Source organism: Trichomycterus rosablanca, unplaced genomic scaffold (genome assembly GCF_030014385.1).
Source record: "Trichomycterus rosablanca isolate fTriRos1 unplaced genomic scaffold, fTriRos1.hap1 scaffold_113, whole genome shotgun sequence".
NCBI lineage: Eukaryota > Metazoa > Chordata > Actinopteri > Siluriformes > Trichomycteridae > Trichomycterus > Trichomycterus rosablanca.
Genome location: NW_026946952.1, coordinates 55,082 through 75,756, shown reverse-complemented (window position 1 = coordinate 75,756; position 20,675 = coordinate 55,082). Strand labels below are relative to the sequence as shown.

Below are 20,675 nucleotides of genomic sequence, written 5' to 3'. Positions count from 1 at the left end.
GAAACTGAACATGGATAGTACAACAGTTAAAATTGAACGAGCGCATAGGACAGGTAAAATTGCTAACAATGAGTCCAGACCACGTCCTGTAGTGGTGAAATTTCTACGACACAAAGACAAAGCAACTGCCTTAGCAAATTCTAAAAATCTAAAAGGGAGTAACATCTACGTTAGTGAAGATAGTATAGAAGCTGTTCGTCAGAAGAGGAAAGAACTTATGCCAGCCTTGAGAGCTGCAAGAGAGAGGGGTGATGTGGCATATCTTAGATATGATAAACTAGTAGTACATCCTCCCAATAGGATGGAGAAAGCAAAGGAGATGCATAATATAAGAGGTGGGAGTTAGGGCTGGGCGATATATCGAGATATTTTCATACACGATATAAGATAAGACAATATCGCCTATATCGATATAGATGTTGCGTTCCAGTTAGATCCGACAGTTCGTCTTTCTCTTCTCCCAGTTTGTCTCTGCACATGTTCACCTGCCCCGCCCCTCTGCCTCACTGAACACAACTCGCCCCTCCCCACCGCTTCACCAGTAATTCCTGCAGGCAGCGATAGCATGGAGACGGATAAAGACATGACAGAAGCTATCGAAGAGGAGCTGCTTACTGAAAAGAAAAATAATGACTCTTTTTGGAATTATTTGGAGATGGTTCGAATTCAAAGTGTCAGATGAGCAGCAGAATAATGTATTCTGTAGAGAATGCCGAAAACAAGTCCAGACAAAAGGTTCCAGCTCCGTGTACCGTCATTCGTTTTTCACTTCAAATCCCAAAGTTAAAAAACAAGAAAACGAGTCGTTATTCGTTTTAAAAACCAACACAAGCTGCGCTGACATGCACGTATTTACTTCACATTAAGTGTTGAGAAAGTAATAATAACGTAACGGTGCGTCTCCTGTTCTGACTCGTGTTTGTATATGTGATGTGCATATACAGGGGTTGGACAAAATAACTGAAACACCTGTCATTTTAGTGTGGGAGGTTTCATGGCTAAATCAATTAGCAGGGTAAGAGCACAGTTTTGCTCAAAATATTGCAATGCACACAACATTATGGGTGACATACCAGAGTTCAAAAGAGGACAAATTGTTGGTGCACGTCTTGCTGGCGCATCTGTGACCAAGACAGCAAGTCTTTGTGATGTATCAAGAGCCACGGTATCCAGGGTAATGTCAGCATACCACCAAGAAGGACAAACCACATCCAACAGGATTAACTGTGGACGCAAGAGGAAGCTGTCTGAAAGGGATGTTCGGGTGCTAACCCGGATTGTATCCAAAAAACATAAAACCACGGCTGCCCAAATCACGGCAGAATTAAATGTGCACCTCGACTCTCCTGTTTCCACCAGAACTGTCCGTCGGGAGCTCCACAGGGTCAATATACACGGCCGGGCTGCTATAGCCAAACCTTTGGTCACTCGTGCCGATGCCAAACGTCGGTTTCGATGGTGCAAGGAGCGCAAATCTTGGGCTGTGGACAATGTGAAACATGTACTGTTCTCTGATGAGTCCACCTTTACTGTTTTCCCCACATCCGGGAGAGTTACGGTGTGGAGAAGCCCCAAAGAAGCGTACCACCCAGACTGTTGCATGCCCAGAGTGAAGCATGGGGGTGGATCAGTGATGGTTTGGGCTGCCATATCATGGCATTCCCTTGGCCCGATACTTGTGCTAGATGGGCGCGTCACTGCCAAGGACTACCGAACCATTCTGGAGGACCATGTGCATCCAATGGCGGTGCCGTGTATCAGGATGACAATGCACCAATACACACAGCAAGACTGGTGAAAGATTGGTTTGATGAACATGAAAGTGAAGTTGAACATCTCCCATGGCCTGCACAGTCACCAGATCTAAATATTATTGAGCCACTTTGGGGTGTTTTGGAGAAGCGAGTCAGGAAACGTTTTCCTCCACCAGCATCACGTAGTGACCTGGCCACTATCCTGCAAGAAGAATGGCTTAAAATCCCTCTGACCACTGTGCAGGACTTGTATATGTCATTTCCAAGACCAATTGACGCTGTATTGGCCGCAAAAGGAGGCCCTACACCATACTAATAAATTATTGTGGTCTAAAACCAGGTGTTTCAGTTATTTTGTCCAACCCCTGTATTTGCTCTATCTGTAAATACAAACATTATGGGGATTTCTGTACTGGATGTTGTACGTGGTCGTGTTAGTTTATACTGGACGATCGCCCGACGTCCGACACATCATTTATTTATTTATCTTCTATTATAGTATTTCTTGTTGTCGGCCAATAAACAACCAAACATTATTAAATTGCATGCACTAACTCTGCAGTAAACAAGGAGCAAACAGCAATTAAACAACAAATAAAGCTGTTAAATAATAATAAAGTGAATAATAAAGTGCATCAGCAGAACGCTGATTAAAATGCATTAGATGTTGTAATAGTTACACAGTAACATGAACGATTAGTTCTGCCTGTATTACAGAACTGAGTTCTACACAGTAAAATAAAATATTAATGTAAATGTTAATGTTGTGGCGACATATACATAAAATAATGTATAAAGTCCAAACATGGGGGGGTGGGGGGTTAACGAGGGGTTTACTTTAACGGGGTTTTACTTTTAATGTCACACAAGCTCAGCCGGAAACCGTGTCATTCCAACATCTTCCCTACACACTCGCTCCCTGCGCCCTATAGTACATTTAACATTCTTAAAGGACCAGACAATATATTTGTAATTCACATTAGACGACAGGCGATGCCTTAGAAAACAACTTTTTTTTTTCTTAGAATAGCTCTTTTTTTTTTTTTTTAAGGAAAAATTATTCTTGTGTGAAGCTTCCCCAGCATGAATATTAATAAAAGTGGCTGTAAAAAAATTGGAACATGTAGCTTTGTCTCAGAAGTGTCTTTTTAAAAAAATATCGAGATATATATCGTATATCGCCGTTCAGCAAAAAATATCGAGATATTATTTTTGATCCATATCGCCCAGCCCTAGTGGGAGTCTAGCGGTACGTACGCGAATTAGAACACAAACACAAAATGTGTAATATTAAGAAGTTCATTGTATGATGTAAAGCATAGTTATGAATATAAATAGATAATGCCATCTGTAAATAAACTTTCAAAGAAAGGGTTAAATATAGCACATCTTAATATATGCAGTTTAAGAAACAAAATTCATGAAATAGCTGAAATATTGGAAGATCATAAAATTCATGTTTTAACAGTATCAGAAACACATCTAGACTCTACCTTTGAAAATGATGTTGTAGCAATACAAGGGTTTAATATTTATAGGAAAGATAGGAATAGCTATGGTGGCGGGATTGCGATCTATATCCAAACACATATAGTAGCAAAACTTAGAACTGACTTGTCTTTTAATGAACTAGAAGCCTTGTGGTTACAAATACAGTTACCTCATCTGCAACCTCTACTTGTAGGATGCTGCTATAGACCACCAAATGCTGATAGTAGATATTTTGAATTGATGGGGGAAATGATGGATAAAGTGACTGATGGAAATAGGGAAATATATTTGTTGGGCGACATCAACATTGACTGGCTATCAACATCTTGTCCACTTAAAAAGAAGTGGTTAAATATATTAAATACCTGTTACATAGAACAAGTAGTAACTGTTCCAACAAGAACCGTAACAAATAAGGCGGGAATAAAAACATCTACATGCATAGATCATATTTGTACAAATGCAAGTGATCAGTGTTCTAAGGCTATTTCTGTGCCAGTAGGCAGCAGTGATCATAATATAGTAATTATAACAAGAAAAACTAAAATGCCGAAAGCTGCACCACGAGTAGCTATAAAACGATCTTATAGGCAGTTTAAATTAGACAAATTCATTGAAGATATAAAAACTGTATGCTGGACTGATATATACGAACAGGAAAACCCAGATAATGCACTTGAAAAATTTATGGAGTTGTTTATGCTAGTGGTAGAGAAACACGCACCCTTGAAAAAGTCCACAGTAAGGAACATAAAGTTTCCATGGATGGATGAAGAATTAAAGAACAGCATGGTCCAAAGGGATGAGGCAAAAAGGGAAGCTATAAAAAAATGGCAGTACTGTACTTTGGAAGGTATATTATAAATTGAGAAATTATGTTTGCAAAATCAATAGGAAAAAGAAAAAAAAGAGTATTACAAAAATAGGATTGGGGATTCAATTAACAATGGAAAGGAACTATGGAAGACAGTAAAATCTATATTAGGTAGGAAGGGAAATCTGTTGCCATTTTCTATCGAGGTCGAAGGATCATTTTTAACAAAACCAAAGTCAATAGCTAATTATTTTAACAATTATTTCATTAATAAAACAGATATCCTTCAAAGTAAGAGGACCAAACAAAAGGACAAACAATACCGTTTAAATATAAAAGAGTTAATAATGAAAGAGAAAAACTGTCAATTTAAAAACTTCCATGTAAGTGAGGAAGAGGTTGAAAAACGTATAAACAATATACAAAATGAAAGAACATCGGGAATTGACAACTTAGATGGGAGAATTTTAAAAATGGCTGTAAAATATATAACTAAACCGGTCTGCTATATCTTTAAATTAAGTTTAAGAAAGGGGATATACCCCAAATTGTGGAAGGAAGCAAAAGTGATCCCAATACCTAAAGATATCAAAAGTCCCTTAAATGGACCCAATGGTCGACCTGTAAGTCTACTACCAAGTTTGGGAAAATTGTTAGAGAAAGTAATGACATCTAGAATACAAAGCTATTTATCTGAGAACAATCTAATCTCTAACTGTCGGCATGCTTATAGGAAAGGACATTCAACATGCACTGCATTAATACAAATGAATGATGATTGGTTAAAAGAACTAGAAGATAAAAGATTAGTAGGAGTAATACTTTTAGACCTTAGTGCAGCATTTGATGTGCTGAATCATGAGCTGTTGTTGAATAAGCTAGTTTGTTATGGGATTGATGCGCCTGTTATTGCATGGTTTCAAAGTTATCTTTCGGATAGGAGTCAAAGGGTTTTTTACAATGGAAGTTTGTCAGAAAGCAAGCAGGTGGATCTTGGAGTCCCACAAGGAAGCTGTCTTGGTCCACTGTTGTTCTCAATATATATAAATGATCTGCCGCTAGTGTTGAATAAAGCCAAGTTACAGATGTATGCTGATGATACTACTCTTTATGCATCAGCTGAAACAATGAATGATCTATCTAATGAGTTGGAGGAGGAATTAAAGTCAGTAACAAACTGGATCAAAGACAATAAGCTTATTTTAAACATACCAAAAACAAAGACCATTATAATTGAATCTAAATTATCACCAGAAAGAAAATCGGAGGTGACATTAAAGATAGACGAAGAAATAATTAAACAAGTAAAAGAAGTAAAACTATTGGGGGTCATAATAGATGATAGATTATCATGGGAAAAGCATATTGAGAATACGATAACAAAAATGGGCAAATGCTTAGCTGTAATAAGAAGATGTTCAGAATTTTTCACACAGAAGGCATTAAAACTAGTAATAAAATCTTTGGTATTATCTAACTTAGATTACTGTGCAGCAGTATGGTCTAATGCAGCAAAAAAACATCTGATGAAATTACAGATAATGCAGAATAAGGCAGCAAGAACAGCACTGCATTGCCCATATAGAACCAACATTGATAAAATGCACAAGGAACTAGAGTGGCTAAAGGTTGAAGATAGTGGAAGACAAACCTTGTGGAACTCATAAAGAATACTTATGAGCTAAAATATCCAGCAAGCCTTTATGATCAGTTAGAACAAATAAGAGCGAGAGAAACTAATACCACAAGATATTCAACAAAAAACTATTTTAAATTACCAAGAGCAAGAACTAATTACATGTGTAGAACTGTGGTTTACAGAGCTATTAAGGAGTGGAACTCTTTGCCTGTTTCACTACTTAAAATTGAGAGTAAAATATGTTTTAAGAAATCACTAAAAAGACATTATTTAACAAATGTAAAGATTAGCTGAATCAGTGCTAGTAAGATCAATAACCGGGCAGTTTAAGCTAAAACAGAGAAATTTTAATGTAATGTGTTACTTATGTACTATTTAATTGTTTTATATGTATGTATTTTCTGTTTGTCGGACCCCAGGAAGAATAGCTGCTATGGAAATAGTAGCTAATGGGGATCCAAATAAAACAATAAACTTGTCAAGTATCTCAGATTTTGTGTCTTTGCTTATATTGAGAAGGGTTCCGTTCTCCTGGTATGCTTCATTACCATGTTTGAGCTTCAATTCCACATCATACGAAAATTTAGGAATGACAAAAGGGTCAGGCCAAGGTCGACGGCAAATAGGACTGTCCTCAACGGACGATGGTGATGAAAGACTTGCTGTGTCCAGTGTTGAGTCAGTATGATACGACTCAGGGGCTTGCTTGATAATGATCTTAAGAGTTGCCTTCTCTTTAGGAAGTTCAGACAAGTTTACCAAGTTGCAGAACTCATTGTCAAAGTCTGAATCTTGAAATTGCACTACAAAGTCACCTTCCAAACCAAGCTTGCACTTCAAAAAAGTGTGAAAGGAATCAAGAGTCTCTGGCTCACTGTCAGTACTGTACGTATCTTCCTAATGTCATCTTTGTTTAGAATGATTCTCAGTAGCATTTTGGATTCTGGACACTGGGAGAGAATAAATAAAAAATAGCATCACCTTATTGCCTTAATACCATGTTTTGTTCCCAAACTAACCAGTCCCATTCTGCCTTTGTCCACCTGAAATATGTTTAGAATTTAGTCTTCCTATGGGTAATTCCCATTTATATTTACAGCATTTACCTGACACATATTTTACTAATGCATTGTGCAGATTATGATGCATCATCAAAGAGCTGCTGCAGTTACAATCACTAATAATGGTGTCCTACGAATTCCACAATGCTGAGAACAACGGTAAAATTTATGAGGGTATAAATATTTAAAATGTAAAGATTTAAATATTTCCTTGAAAAATGAAGTGTTATCACAATTCTTACAATGTGTTTATTACAATAACTAATATTGTAATAACGATAAACATTTAATTAATCTTGCAGCCCTGACATTAGGCTTAAAATTAATCGTGTTGGTATGGCCAAGTCTTATCCAGTTCAACTGTTCAGCAATGCATTAAATATACACATCTGAGTTCACTTAATCACATCACTTAAATTGCAACATCTCTTAGCATGAAAATACATCAAGTTTAGGAATAATCTGACAATTTGGTCAAACTTACCTCAATGTAGCAGAAATGCTTTTGGAGGGATCAACAGTCTGCCTCGCACCATATAAGCTGACAGGGGGAAGTAATCGTTGAGTTCCTCTGGCTGGACTACAAGCAGCTTTGCAGAGTAGTTCTTGCAGACTTCATAGCATCTCAGGTGTTCCAGGTACCAAGCTGTATAAGGTTCCACAATAAAACAGGGTGTGTTTTCCACAATTAGCACATTTATCATTTTCCCAAAATCAGGAAGTCCACTTGTGCTTCCTGTGGATAAAAACATTCCTTGAGTGTATTTGGTCCCATGGATGAAAGCAGTTGTAGCAAGAGACACAGAAGTCACACTTTTGTATTTCCTTTTGATAGCGTCCTTAACTGAGAGGTCCAAAATCTCAAAAGAAACAGTTGAAATTTTTCCAACTTGCACTGTTGGTTTGAACAGGTTAGGCATGTCCATATTATAAGCTAACATGAGCTGGTGCCTTGAAGCTAAAGTCATCAAAATATTTTTGAAGTTATTAACGTCCCGGACAACTTTCTTAAAAAAAGCTGTGCTTGGCCTCAAATCTTATTGTCCAGAAGTCAAGTAGAGGACCAAAACAGCGAATTAGATAGGGGTAGTGTTCAAGATAGTGGTGCTTCGGTTTCAACTTAAAAGCAGGAAAAGCTTCTTGCAGAAGCTGCCGATGTTCAAAGATTTTGGCTTCAAGGCAGAAAAGCTTTTCTTCTGTAAATGTGGATGAAGCTAAAATTTCCACAATGTCTTTAAGATCTGTAAGGACACACCAAGCTGTGTCATTCTCTGACACTTTATCCCCAATCAGTAATGGCAGCAGCCTCAAAAGTGTCCAATTCTCATGTCCATTCCCACCAATTGTCCCTTTTAACATAAATGTGTTTGGAATTTTATGTGGCCTGTTTGTTTTGTCTGAAAACTTGTATGGGAAACGCTGAATTGCAGTATTTAGTTCCTCTAAAGTAAAATATTTCTTAGCAATCAATGTCTTTAAACACAAACACAGCTCCACAGGCACTATTCCTTCCAGCAAATCATGTAAAAAGTCAGGTGGAAAGGCTGTTACACAGTGAAAAAAGTTTAGCTTATTTAAGACACAGTCACTTTTAATACCATTGACAACTATGCTCTCTTGCTCTTTAAGCTTCTGAACAGCTTCATTGTATGATATTTTTGTTCTAAGTGGAAAGCAACCAGTTCTGACAGATGTACTCTGTATTTCACTGCGGCTGGCTAAGCAGAATCTGCAAAGTTTATCAACAGAAAACGACTCCTGAAAGCCAGCAAAGGAATGTGCTCCTAAATTATCTGATGACACATAAGTACCCGGTCTACTAATGTAAAATCCTTGATTCTCAAATATACAAAGCTCTTTGAGTAGTGGTTCAACAACTCGTTCATAACCAAATGTTTTCACATCAGTACTATTGCACAGCAAGGCTACATATATACTGGACAAGGCTGATCTGCACCTGATAGGCAAATTTGCAATTACCCAATAAATAGCAGTTATTTTATGTTTTTTTTCTTGAAGTTCCCAAAGGGTTACAAATTTCAAATTCGTCTATATATAACCCTAAGTAAACTGACAACTCATGAGAAACAATTTGACTCTCTTTGAAGTATAGCCCATCATAAAATGATCTGTACTGACCTGACTGTGATTGACAAAGTTTTGGAAAAATCAAATGTAACATCACATCAGCCCTGTTCAATAACGCTGGCAATACACTTGAAATTGGAACATAAACAAAGGTTTTCTTAAGTAAAGGATCTAAAACATACTCAGTTGGTTCAATAACATTGAATCTTTCCTTGTAAAACAAGAGTCTTTTGTATTCAGCTCCAAGAGTCCCAGTCTCTGAAAGACAACTAAAAGGATTAGTTTCCTGCAAGGTTTCTTTCACCAACTTAAGTGTGACCTCATCTACAGTATATTATAACTGTGCTCTTTTAGAATGTCTTCTACAGTTTTCTTGGAAAGTTCACCTGCTAAAGTACCAATTTCATAAAGTTCATTTACTATTTCCTGAGTAGCTGATATAGATACATGCAAGACCGATTGCATACGTAGAAGCAAAGATGCAAGTCTACTCTTAATTTTGTCACCAATGTTATCATGTTCAACTCCAGCATCATAATCATCATCATCATCAAACTGTAAATCAAAATCCACATCAGGTGACTCAGTGTTATTAGAAGAGTTCCCACCAGCATCTAGTTTAACACCGGAGTGTTCACTCAGTGGTGGGCAAGAAAGAAGTTCAGCTTTAAAGTCTTGTAACAAAGCAGAGCTATGATATCGACTTTTGTGTGAAGTAAAACTTGAATAAACCCTTGACTTAAAAGCACAATGATTAAAAGGACAAATGAGTTTCTTTTTTTCTCAAATGAGTGTTAAGATGACAGAAGTATTGTTTAACACTTGCAGGTTGGTTAAAGTCACATAACAGGCATCTAATTTTGAAGTTTACAGATTCACCACATTTAAATCCATGACTTCTCACGTGTGTTGCCAGAGCCTTGTGTGACTTAAAATAGCACACACAATCACTGTAAATGCAAGGAAGTGGTAATCCTCCTCCATAATGACCGTGACTGGATCTATAATGCTCAAGTATTTTTCGACGATTGTTTGTGAAGTAAGTGCAAAACTTACATGTCCACCTCATACAATAACAGCTGCCATCCAATCAAAACCTGAAAGATAAAGTGACAGCATAACAGCTACAGATAAAATACAACTAACAAGCATGACCACCATTAAAATGACAAACATCTTAAACAAACACAAACATGTTTTAACTAGCTATGACAACCACCCAGACATACTTTAAAATGATACTAATTACTTATTTGGCACTAACTCAACTTTGAATGAAACAGGCAATACAATCTTGCAATGTGCACTAAGGAAAAAAACAACTAAAAAAAAATATATATCTGATTTGTATCTGGTAATTCAAATGCCTCTACAATTTCAGTGAATGCTTGTTTGCTTATGGTTAGTTAGGTTTAACTTCACGATTGAAGCTCAAAAGTGACAGGTCGATTAACTGGCCAGCCAATTGACTGCGGTAGTTAGTTTTATATTCGACATTCGTTTAACATTCGCCATTCCGATCTATATAAATGGTTCAAAAAACACCTAACACCTATTTATTTTACGATTTCTTGCACAGATTTAAGTATACTACAAAAATTATTTTATTGTAATTTTGAGGTTAAATGTATTTATTTAAAGAAAGATTAAAATGAAACCGCTGATTAAGCGCCAAGTTCAGCTAAAGCGTTAGGGAGCGTCATCAAACTATCAGAAAAACTTAGGAAACATTTACTCTGCACTTATTACAGAGAAATACATCCATTAAAGTCTTGTAATGTATTAATGGATTCATGTCAATCTATTTTTTATGAACACAAAATAATGTATCTCACAACCTACAAACCTTGTTTTATAGATGATACCTTTATTTTAATTTTAATTTATACTTAAGATCAATGAATACGTAATACTTTTATATTGGAACTAAATAAATCTATTAAACTCTGAAATCATTTAATATACTAAACCCAAACTATTTTTAATATACACATACTAATGTCCCTCACATCCTACAAAAAATGTTTTTTTTAAATAATAATTTCATTTTTAGTTTATTTTAATTAATAGTTAAAATTAATGAATACGTAATACTTTTATATTGTAACTAAATAATTCTATTAAACTCTAACATGATTTAATATACTAAACCCAAACTATTTTTAATATACACATACTAATGTCCCTCACATCCTACAAAAGTTGTTTTTTTAAATAACACTTTTATTTTTATTTTTTATTTATAATTAAGATCAATGAATACGTAATGTGTGTATAAGAGATAAATCTATTAAACTCTTACATGATTTCATATACTAAACCCCAACTATTTTTAATATACACATATTAATGTCCCTCACATCCTACAAACCTTCTTTTTTAAATAATAATTTCATTTTTTGTTTATTTTAATTTATACTTAAGATCAATGAATACGTAATACTTTTATATTGGAACTACATAAATCTATTAAACTCTTACATGATTTAATATAATAAACCCAAACTATTTTTAATATACACATATTAATGTCCCTCACAACCTACAAAACTTGTTTTTTAAATAATAATTTCATTTCTGATTTATTTTAATTTATACTTAAGATCAAAGAAAACCATAATACTTTTATATTGGAACTACAGAAATCTATTAAACTCTGATATCATTTAATACAATAAACCCAAACTATTTTTATTATACACATTCTAATGTCCCTCACATCCTACAAAAGTTGTTTTATAGATACTGCTTTTATTTCTACTCTATTTTAATTTACAGTTAAGATCAATGAATACGTAATAAATGTGTACAAGAGATACATCTATTTAACTCTGATATAATTTAATATAATAAACCCAAACTATTTTTAATATACACATACTAATGTCCCTCACATCCTACAAAACTTGTTTTTTAAATAATACTTTTATTTTTAATTTATTTTAATTTATAGTTAAAATCAGTATATAAATACTGTCGAATATAAAACTAACTTTACCGCAGTAGCCAATTGTAGCCTTTCGTAAATAATCGGCATGGCCGGTTACTTTTGAACAGACCTGCGCTCACGAGGTGGTAAACAAAATAGATCTACCATCAGTGACTGATTTGTTAGTTACAAGAATCACCAAGTTAGTTAGTTACATTTGTTTGTATTTGTTGAGACAGCCTCAGTTCAGTCCAAGTTGGTTTACATTAACAGTTTTAAAACATTATTTCAAACACTTCAACAGTTTTAAAAGGTTCTACTAACATGACTGATAGCAGTTACACTTACGAAGCCTTTCACACCGAACTGGATTTGTCTGAGATTTTCCCGCCCTCTGCTCTATTTTTGCGACGTCTCTCTGTTATAAAAGTTCAACTAACTGAAGCGCAAACTAGGAATTTTAACTGCGTGTCCTCACCTATGAGGGGGAAAGTTCCAAAACAGCCGATGGACATCTGAGCTGTGTACACAAACACTCCTGAAGTTTAATCTCCTCGCTGAATCTCTATGTTCCTGCAAATCATGGACGCTAATTAATGTCTTGTCCTAAATCATTCCTTCCTCCCTACGCAGTGCACCCTCCATGTCATAAAACAGCAATACCTCCACCCAAACAGAGCATGGTATAACCAAAATAAATTCATTTATATTCATCAACAGGTTAAACAAGACTATGTAATGTTTAGTTACTGGTTAATGACTTTTGTGATGTAGTGCACTATGTAGGGAATAACAGGGTGAGATTGGTTTCTGCACACTGCTCGTTTGTGTTAACTCCGAGTTGTTTTTAGACGCTCCACAGTACGTTAGTTTCGGTTCACAGTTGATTCAGTTCACCTGAACACAACTTGGCAAAATTACACAAAAGTCACTCAAAAGTGTGAATTGTTTGATGAGAACGACGTGTTCTGTGTGTAACGGTCTTTAAAACAACAAGCGTCAATCACAAAAATGGAAACCCCACGTATCTTCACTTAATGTGTCTAAACTACTATCAGTCATGTTAGTAGAACCTTTTAAAAATGTTTAATGGTCTCAACGAGATAGTAAAAGTGAGAAGAACTTAAGAAACTTACCTTAAATGTAAACAAGCGCCGAAGCACAGAGATTAACTTCAGTCCCCAGCTTGAAGGCAGAAAGAAAATATGGCGAAATGGCGGGCTCTTTGCAGCAGCACGTAGAACGTGCTGCTGCAAAGAGCCCGCCATTTCGCCATATTTTATGATGTAATATACGAAGAAATCACGACGTTATGACACGTACATCGTTTCGACTATTCTCTTGATTTATGATGACTTGATTTTCTAAGTTTTAAAAACTTTTTATTAGTTGAGAAAATAAAAACATGGAATATTAAGTTATCACAACAAATTCAGTGATTGGTAGTCATACCAACAACAATATTTAAGTTAGGATAACTTAAGGCCAAAATTATTTTTTACAGTGTAGACTTAACTGGACCTTGGTAGACTTTACTGGACCTTGGTAGACTTTACTGGACCTTGGTAGACTTTAGTGGACCTTGGTAGACTTAACTGGACCTTGGTAGACTTTACTGGACCTTGGTAGACTTTAGTGGACCTTGGTAGACTTAACTGGACCTTGGTAGACCTTAGTAGACCTTAGTAGAACTTGGTAGACCTTAGTGGACCTTGGTAGACCTTAGTGGACCTTGGTAGACCTTAGTGGACCTTGGTAACCCTTAGTGGACCTTGGTAAACTTTAGTGGACATTGGTAGACCTTAGTGGACCTTGGTAGACCTTGGTGGACCTTGGTAGACCTTGGTGGACCTTGGTAGACCTTAGTGGACCTTGGTAGACCTTAGTGGACCTTGGTAGACCTTAGTAGACCTTAGTGGACCTAAGTAGACCTTAGTGGACCTTGGTAGACCTTAGTGGACCTTGGTAAACTTTAGTGGACATTGGTAGACCTTAGTGGACCTTGGTAGACCTTGGTGGACCTTGGGAGACCTTAGTGGACCTTAGTAGACCTTAGTGGACCTTGGTAGACTTTAGTGGACCTTGGTAGACTTTAGTGGACCTTGGTAGACCTTAGTGGACCTTGGTAGACTTTAGTGGACCTTAGTAGACCTTAGTGGACCTTGGTAGACCTTAGTGGACCTTGGTAGACCTTAGTGGACCTTGGTAGACCTTGGTAGACCTTAGTGGACCTAAGTAGACCTTAGTGGACCTTGGTAGACCTTAGTGGACCTTGGTAAACTTTAGTGGACATTGGTAGACCTTAGTGGACCTTGGTAGACCTTGGTGGACCTTGGGAGACCTTAGTGGACCTTAGTAGACCTTAGTGGACCTTGGTAGACTTTAGTGGACCTTGGTAGACTTTAGTGGACCTTGGTAGACCTTAGTGGACCTTGGTAGACTTTAGTGGACCTTAGTAGACCTTAGTGGACCTTGGTAGACCTTAGTGGACCTTGGTAGACCTTAGTGGACCTTGGTAGACCTTAGTGGAACTTGGTAGACCTTAGTGGACCTTGGTAGACCTTAGTGGACCTAAGTAGACCTTAGTGGACCTTGGTAGACCTTAGTGGACCTTGGTAAACTTTAGTGGACATTAATAGACCTTAGTGGACCTTGGTAGACCTTGGTGGACCTTGGTAGACCTTAGTGGACCTTGGTAGACCTTAGTGGACCTTGGTAGACCTTAGTGGACCTTGGTAGACCTTGGTAGACCTTAGTGGACCTAAGTAGACCTTAGTGGACCTTTCTAGACTTTAGTGGACCTTGGTAGACCTTGGGAGACCTTAGTGGACCTTAGTAGACCTTAGTGGACCTTGGTAGACTTTAGTGGACCTTGGTAGACTTTAGTGGACCTTGGTAGACCTTAGTGGACCTTGGTAGACTTTAGTGGACCTTAGTAGACCTTAGTGGACCTTGGTAGACTTAACTGGACCTTGTAAGACCTTAGTAGACCTTAGTGGACCTTGGTAGACCTTAGTGGACCTTGGTAGACTTTAGTGGACCTTGGTAGACCTTGGTAGACCTTAGTGGACCTTGGTAGACCTTAGTGGACCTTGGTAGACCTTAGTGGACCTTGGTAGACCTTAGTGGACCTTGGTAGACCTCAGTGGACCTTGGTAGACTTAACTGGACCTTGGTAGACCTTAGTGGACCTTGGTAGACCTTAGTGGACCTTGGTAGACTTTAGTGGACCTTGGAAGACCTTAGTGGACCTTGGTAGACCTTTGTGGACCTTGGTAGATTTTAGTGGACCTTGGTAGACCTTAGTGGACCTTAGTGGACCTTGGTAGACCTTAGTGGACCTTGGTAGACCTTAGTGGACCTTGGTAGACTTAACTGGACCTTGGTAGACCTTAGTGGACCTTGGTAGACTTAGTGGACCTTGATAGACTTTAGTGGACCTTGGTAGACCTTAGTGGACCTTGGTAGACCTTAGTTGACCTTGGTAGACTTTAGTGGACCTTGGTAGACCTTAGTGGACCTTAGTGGACCTTGGTAGACCTTAGTGGACCTTGGTAGAACTTAGTGGACCTTCGTAGAACTTAGTGGACCTTGGAAGACATTAGTGGACCTTGGTAGACCTTGGTAGACATTAGTGGACCTAAGTAGACCTTAGTGGACCTTGGTAGACTTTAGTGGACCTTGGTAGACCTTAGTGGACCTTGGTAGACTTAACTGGACTTTGGTAGACCTTAGTAGACCTTAGTGGACCTTGGTAGACCTTAGTGGACCTTGGTAGACCTTGTTAGACCTTGGTAGACCTTAGTGGACCTTGGTAGACTTTAGTGGACCTTGGTAGACCTTAGTGGACCTTGGTAGACTTTAGTGGACCTTGGTAGACCTTAGTGGACCTTGGTAGACTTTAGTGGACCTTGGTAGACCTTGGTAGATCTTAGTGGACCTTGGTACACCTTAGTGGACCTTGGTAGACTTTAGTGGACCTTGGTAGACCTTAGTGGACCTTGGTAGACTTTAGTGGACCTTGGTAGACCTTGGTAGACCTTAGTGGATTTGGTAGACTTTAGTGGACCTTGGTAGACCTTGGTGGACCTTGGTAGACCTTAGTGGACCTTGGTAGACTTTAGTGGACTTTGGTAGACCTTAGTGGACCTTGGTAGAACTTAGTGGACCTTCGTAGAACTTAGTGGACCTTGGAAGACATTAGTGGACCTTGGTAGACCTTGGTAGACATTAGTGGACCTAAGTAGACCTTAGTGGACCTTGGTAGACTTTAGTGGACCTTGGTAGACCTTAGTGGACCTTGGTAGACTTAACTGGACTTTGGTAGACCTTAGTAGACCTTAGTGGACCTTGGTAGACCTTAGTGGACCTTGGTAGACCTTGTTAGACCTTGGTAGACCTTAGTGGACCTTGGTAGACTTTAGTGGACCTTGGTAGACCTTAGTGGACCTTGGTAGACTTTAGTGGACCTTGGTAGACTTAACTGGACCTTGGTAGACCTTAGTGGACCTTGGTAGACCTTAGTGGACCTTGGTAGACTTTAGTGGACCTTGGAAGACCTTAGTGGACCTTGGTAGACCTTTGTGGACCTTGGTAGACTTTAGTGGACCTTGGTAGACCTTAGTGGACCTTAGTGGACCTTGGTAGACCTTAGTGGACCTTGGTAGACCTTGGTAGACCTTAGTGGACCTTGGTAGACTTAACTGGACCTTGGTAGACCTTAGTGGACCTTGGTAGACTTAGTGGACCTTGGTAGACTTTAGTGGACCTTGGTAGACCTTAGTGGACCTTGGTAGACCTTAGTTGACCTTGGTAGACTTTAGTGGACCTTGGTAGACCTTAGTGGACCTTAGTGGACCTTGGTAGACCTTAGTGGACCTTGGTAGAACTTAGTGGACCTTCGTAGAACTTAGTGGACCTTGGAAGACATTAGTGGACCTTGGTAGACCTTGGTAGACATTAGTGGACCTAAGTAGACCTTAGTGGACCTTGGTAGACTTTAGTGGACCTTGGTAGACCTTAGTGGACCTTGGTAGACTTAACTGGACTTTGGTAGACCTTAGTAGACCTTAGTGGACCTTGGTAGACCTTAGTGGACCTTGGTAGACCTTGTTAGACCTTGGTAGACCTTAGTGGACCTTGGTAGACTTTAGTGGACCTTGGTAGACCTTAGTGGACCTTGGTAGACTTTAGTGGACCTTGGTAGACCTTGGTAGACCTTAGTGGACCTTGGTAGACTTTAGTGGACCTTGGTAGATCTTAGTGGACCTTGGTACACCTTAGTGGACCTTGGTAGACTTTAGTGGACCTTGGTAGACCTTAGTGGACCTTGGTAGACTTTAGTGGACCTTGGTAGACCTTGGTAGACCTTAGTGGATTTGGTAGACTTTAGTGGACCTTGGTAGACCTTGGTGGACCTTGGTAGACCTTAGTGGACCTTGGTAGACCTTGGTAGACCTTAGTGGACCTTGGTAGACTTTAGTGGACCTTGGTAGACCTTAGTGGACCTTGGTAGACTTTAGTGGACCTTGGTAGACCTTAGTGGACCTTGGTAGACTTAACTGAACCTTGGTAGACCTTAGTAGACCTTAGTGGACCTTGGTAGACCTTAGTGGACCTTGGTAGACCTTGGTAGACCTTAGTGGACCTTAGTGGACCTTGGTAGACTTAACTGGACCTTTGTAGACCTTAGTAGACCTTAGTGGACCTCAGTAGACCTTAGTGGACCTTGGTAGACCTTAGTGGACCTTGGTAGACTTTAGTGGACCTTGGTAGACCTTAGTGGACCTTGGTAGACCTTAGTGGACCTTGGTAGACTTTAGTGGACCTTGGTAGACCTTGGTAGACCTTAGTGGACCTTGGTAGACTTTAGTGGACCTTGGTAGACCTTGGTAGACCTTGGTAGACCTTAGTGGACCTTGGTAGACCTTAGTGGACCTTGGTAGACCTTGGTAGACCTTAGTGGACCTTGGTAGACCTCAGTGGACCTTGGTAGACTTAACTGGACCTTGGTAGACCTTAGTGGACCTTGGTAGACCTTAGTGGACCTTGGTAGACTTTAGTGGACCTTGGAAGACCTTAGTGGACCTAGGTAGACCTTAGTGGACCTTGGTAGACTTTAGTGGACCTTGGTAGACCTTAGTGGACCTTAGTGGACCTTGGTAGACCTTAGTGGACCTTGGTAGACCTTAGTTGACCTTGGTAGACTTTAGTGGACCTTGGTAGACCTTAGTGGACCTTAGTGGACCTTGGTAGACCTTAGTGGACCTTGGTAGAACTTAGTGGACCTTCGTAGAACTTAGTGGACCTTGGAAGACATTAGTGGACCTTGGTAGACCTTGGTAGACATTAGTGGACCTAAGTAGACCTTAGTGGACCTTGGTAGACTTTAGTGGACCTTGGTAGACCTTAGTGGACCTTGGTAGACCTTAGTGGACCTTGGTAGACTTAACTGGACTTTGGTAGACCTTAGTAGACCTTAGTGGACCTTGGTAGACCTTAGTGGACCTTGGTAGACCTTGTTAGACCTTGGTAGACCTTAGTGGACCTTGGTAGACTTTAGTGGACCTTGGTAGACCTTAGTGGACCTTGGTAGACCTTAGTGGACCTTGGTAGACCTTGGTAGACCTTAGTGGACCTTGGTAGACTTTAGTGGACCTTGGTAGACCTTGGTAGATCTTAGTGGACCTTGGTACACCTTAGTGGACCTTGGTAGACTTTAGTGGACCTTGGTAGACCTTAGTGGACCTTGGTAGACTTTAGTGGACCTTGGTAGACCTTGGTAGACCTTAGTGGATTTGGTAGACTTTAGTGGACCTTGGTAGACCTTGGTGGACCTTGGTAGACCTTGGTAGACCTTAGTGGACCTTGGTAGACTTTAGTGGACCTTGGTAGACCTTAGTGGACCTTGGTAGACTTTAGTGGACCTTGGTAGACCTTAGTGGACCTTGGTAGACTTAACTGAACCTTGGTAGACCTTAGTAGACCTTAGTGGACCTTGGTAGACTTTAGTGGACCTTGGTAGACCTTGGTAGACCTTAGTGGACCTTAGTGGACCTTGGTAGACTTAACTGGACCTTTGTAGACCTTAGTAGACCTTAGTGGACCTCAGTAGACCTTAGTGGACCTTGGTAGACCTTAGTGGACCTTGGTAGACCTTAGTGGACCTTGGTAGACTTAACTGGACCTTTGTAGACCTTAGTGGACCTTGGTAGACCTTAGTGGACCTTGGTAGACTTTAGTGGACCTTGGTAGACCTTAGTAGACCTTAGTGGACCTTGGTAGACCTTATTGGACCTTTGTAAACCTTGGTAGACTTTAGTGGACCTTGGTAGATTTTAGTGGACCTTGGTAGACCTTGGTAGACCTTAGTGGACTTTGGTAGACCTTAGTGGACCTTGGTAGACTTTAGTGGACCTTGGTAGACCTTGGTAGACCTTAGTGGACCTTGGTAGACTTTAGTGGACCTTGGTAGATCTTAGTGGACCTTGGTAGACCTTAGTGGACCTTGGTAGACCTTAGTGGACCTTGGTAGACTTTAGTGGACCTTGGTAGACTTAACTGGACCTTGGTAGACCTTAGTAGACCTTAGAGTCAAGTCAACTTTATTTATATAGCGCTTTTTACAATATACATTGTCTCAAAGCAACTTTACAAAATCCAGGACCGACAGATACAAAAACCCCTGTTGAGCAAGCCGAGGGCGACTGTGGCAAGGAAAAACTCCCTGAAAATTACAGGAAGAAACCTTGAGAGGAACCAGACTCAGCAGGGCCCATCCTTCTTGGGTGGCCTGGAGGATACTTTAAATAAATACACGATTTACACAAATCATACAAACACAGAATTAAATGATCTAAAAGTCATAACTGGTAATAAATAGATAAATAAACAATTAAATAATAATAGAGTTGTTATCCGCTCTAGTCTTCAATAAAGTCTGTAGTGATTTCTTGTCGTTGCAATTACTCCAGACCCGTCACATCTGACAGGAGCAACATCGTTGTCCCGGCAGTCTCGACTTTAATCCTTAACCCCGGCGGGTAAACAGGTTTCCATCAGAATGCCCTCGGGGTAAAACAACAGAGAATGTAGTTAATAATGTACAATGCTAGTTGACAAACAGTTTTACAGAGAGTTTTAGACTCCGGCAGCCCTAATTATTACAGCATAACTAAAAGGGAGAGCGAGCAGGTAACAAGGTCATGAAGGCTTTCACAGGACATCAGCGCCCATCTCCCCACCGTCATCAAACCTGAGTGATCGGACAAGAGAGGCAGAACGACAGCAACCCAACATCCCTGATCACCACAAGTTTCTATGACCAAGAACCCCCAAGCTCTGCGCCTTTGTCTATACTAATCAAAAGCCTGAGAAAATAAATATGTTTTCAGTCTAGACTTAAACATTGAGACTGTGTCCGAATCCCGAACAGAGGCAGGAAGATTATTCCAGAGTTGTGGAGCTTTGTAAGAAACGCTCTTTCACCAGCCGTGATCTTTTTAATTTTAGGAACTATAAGTAACCCTGCATCTTGTGAACGAAGTGGACGCGCTGGGTTGTAGTGATTAATAAGTTCACTCAGATACTGTGGTACAGACCATGTAGTGCTTTATAGGTTAGTAAAAGTATTTTGTAATCAATGCGAAATTTAACTGGCAGCCAGTGTAGAGATGATAGAACAGGAGTAATATGGTCAAATTTTTTAGTTCTAGTTAGCACTCGAGCTGCTGCATTTTGAACTAATTGGAGTTTGTTTAAGGATCTACCAGAGCATCCAGTTAGAAGAGCATTACAATCATCTAACCGAGAAGTTATAAACGCATGGATCAGTTTTTCGGCGTCATTAACAGATAGTATATTTCTTATTTTAGAAATGTTATGCAAATGATAGAAAGCA

The 20,675-nt window shown here is 39.3% G+C and overlaps 1 long non-coding RNA gene across 1 annotated transcript in view; it reads right to left on the bottom strand.

Moving 5' to 3' along the window:
- The window catches only part of LOC134304809 (uncharacterized), a 133,787-nt gene extending 123,855 nt beyond the window's left edge, over window positions 1-9,932 (bottom strand). Inside the window, exons 1-2 of the long non-coding RNA XR_010008199.1 lie at window positions 9,904-9,932; window positions 7,244-7,405 (exon numbers count right to left, since the gene is read on the bottom strand). This is a non-coding gene — a long non-coding RNA (uncharacterized LOC134304809). The remainder of the gene's footprint in view (window positions 1-7,243; window positions 7,406-9,903) is intronic.
- Window positions 9,933-20,675: the final 10,743 nt, after the last annotated feature.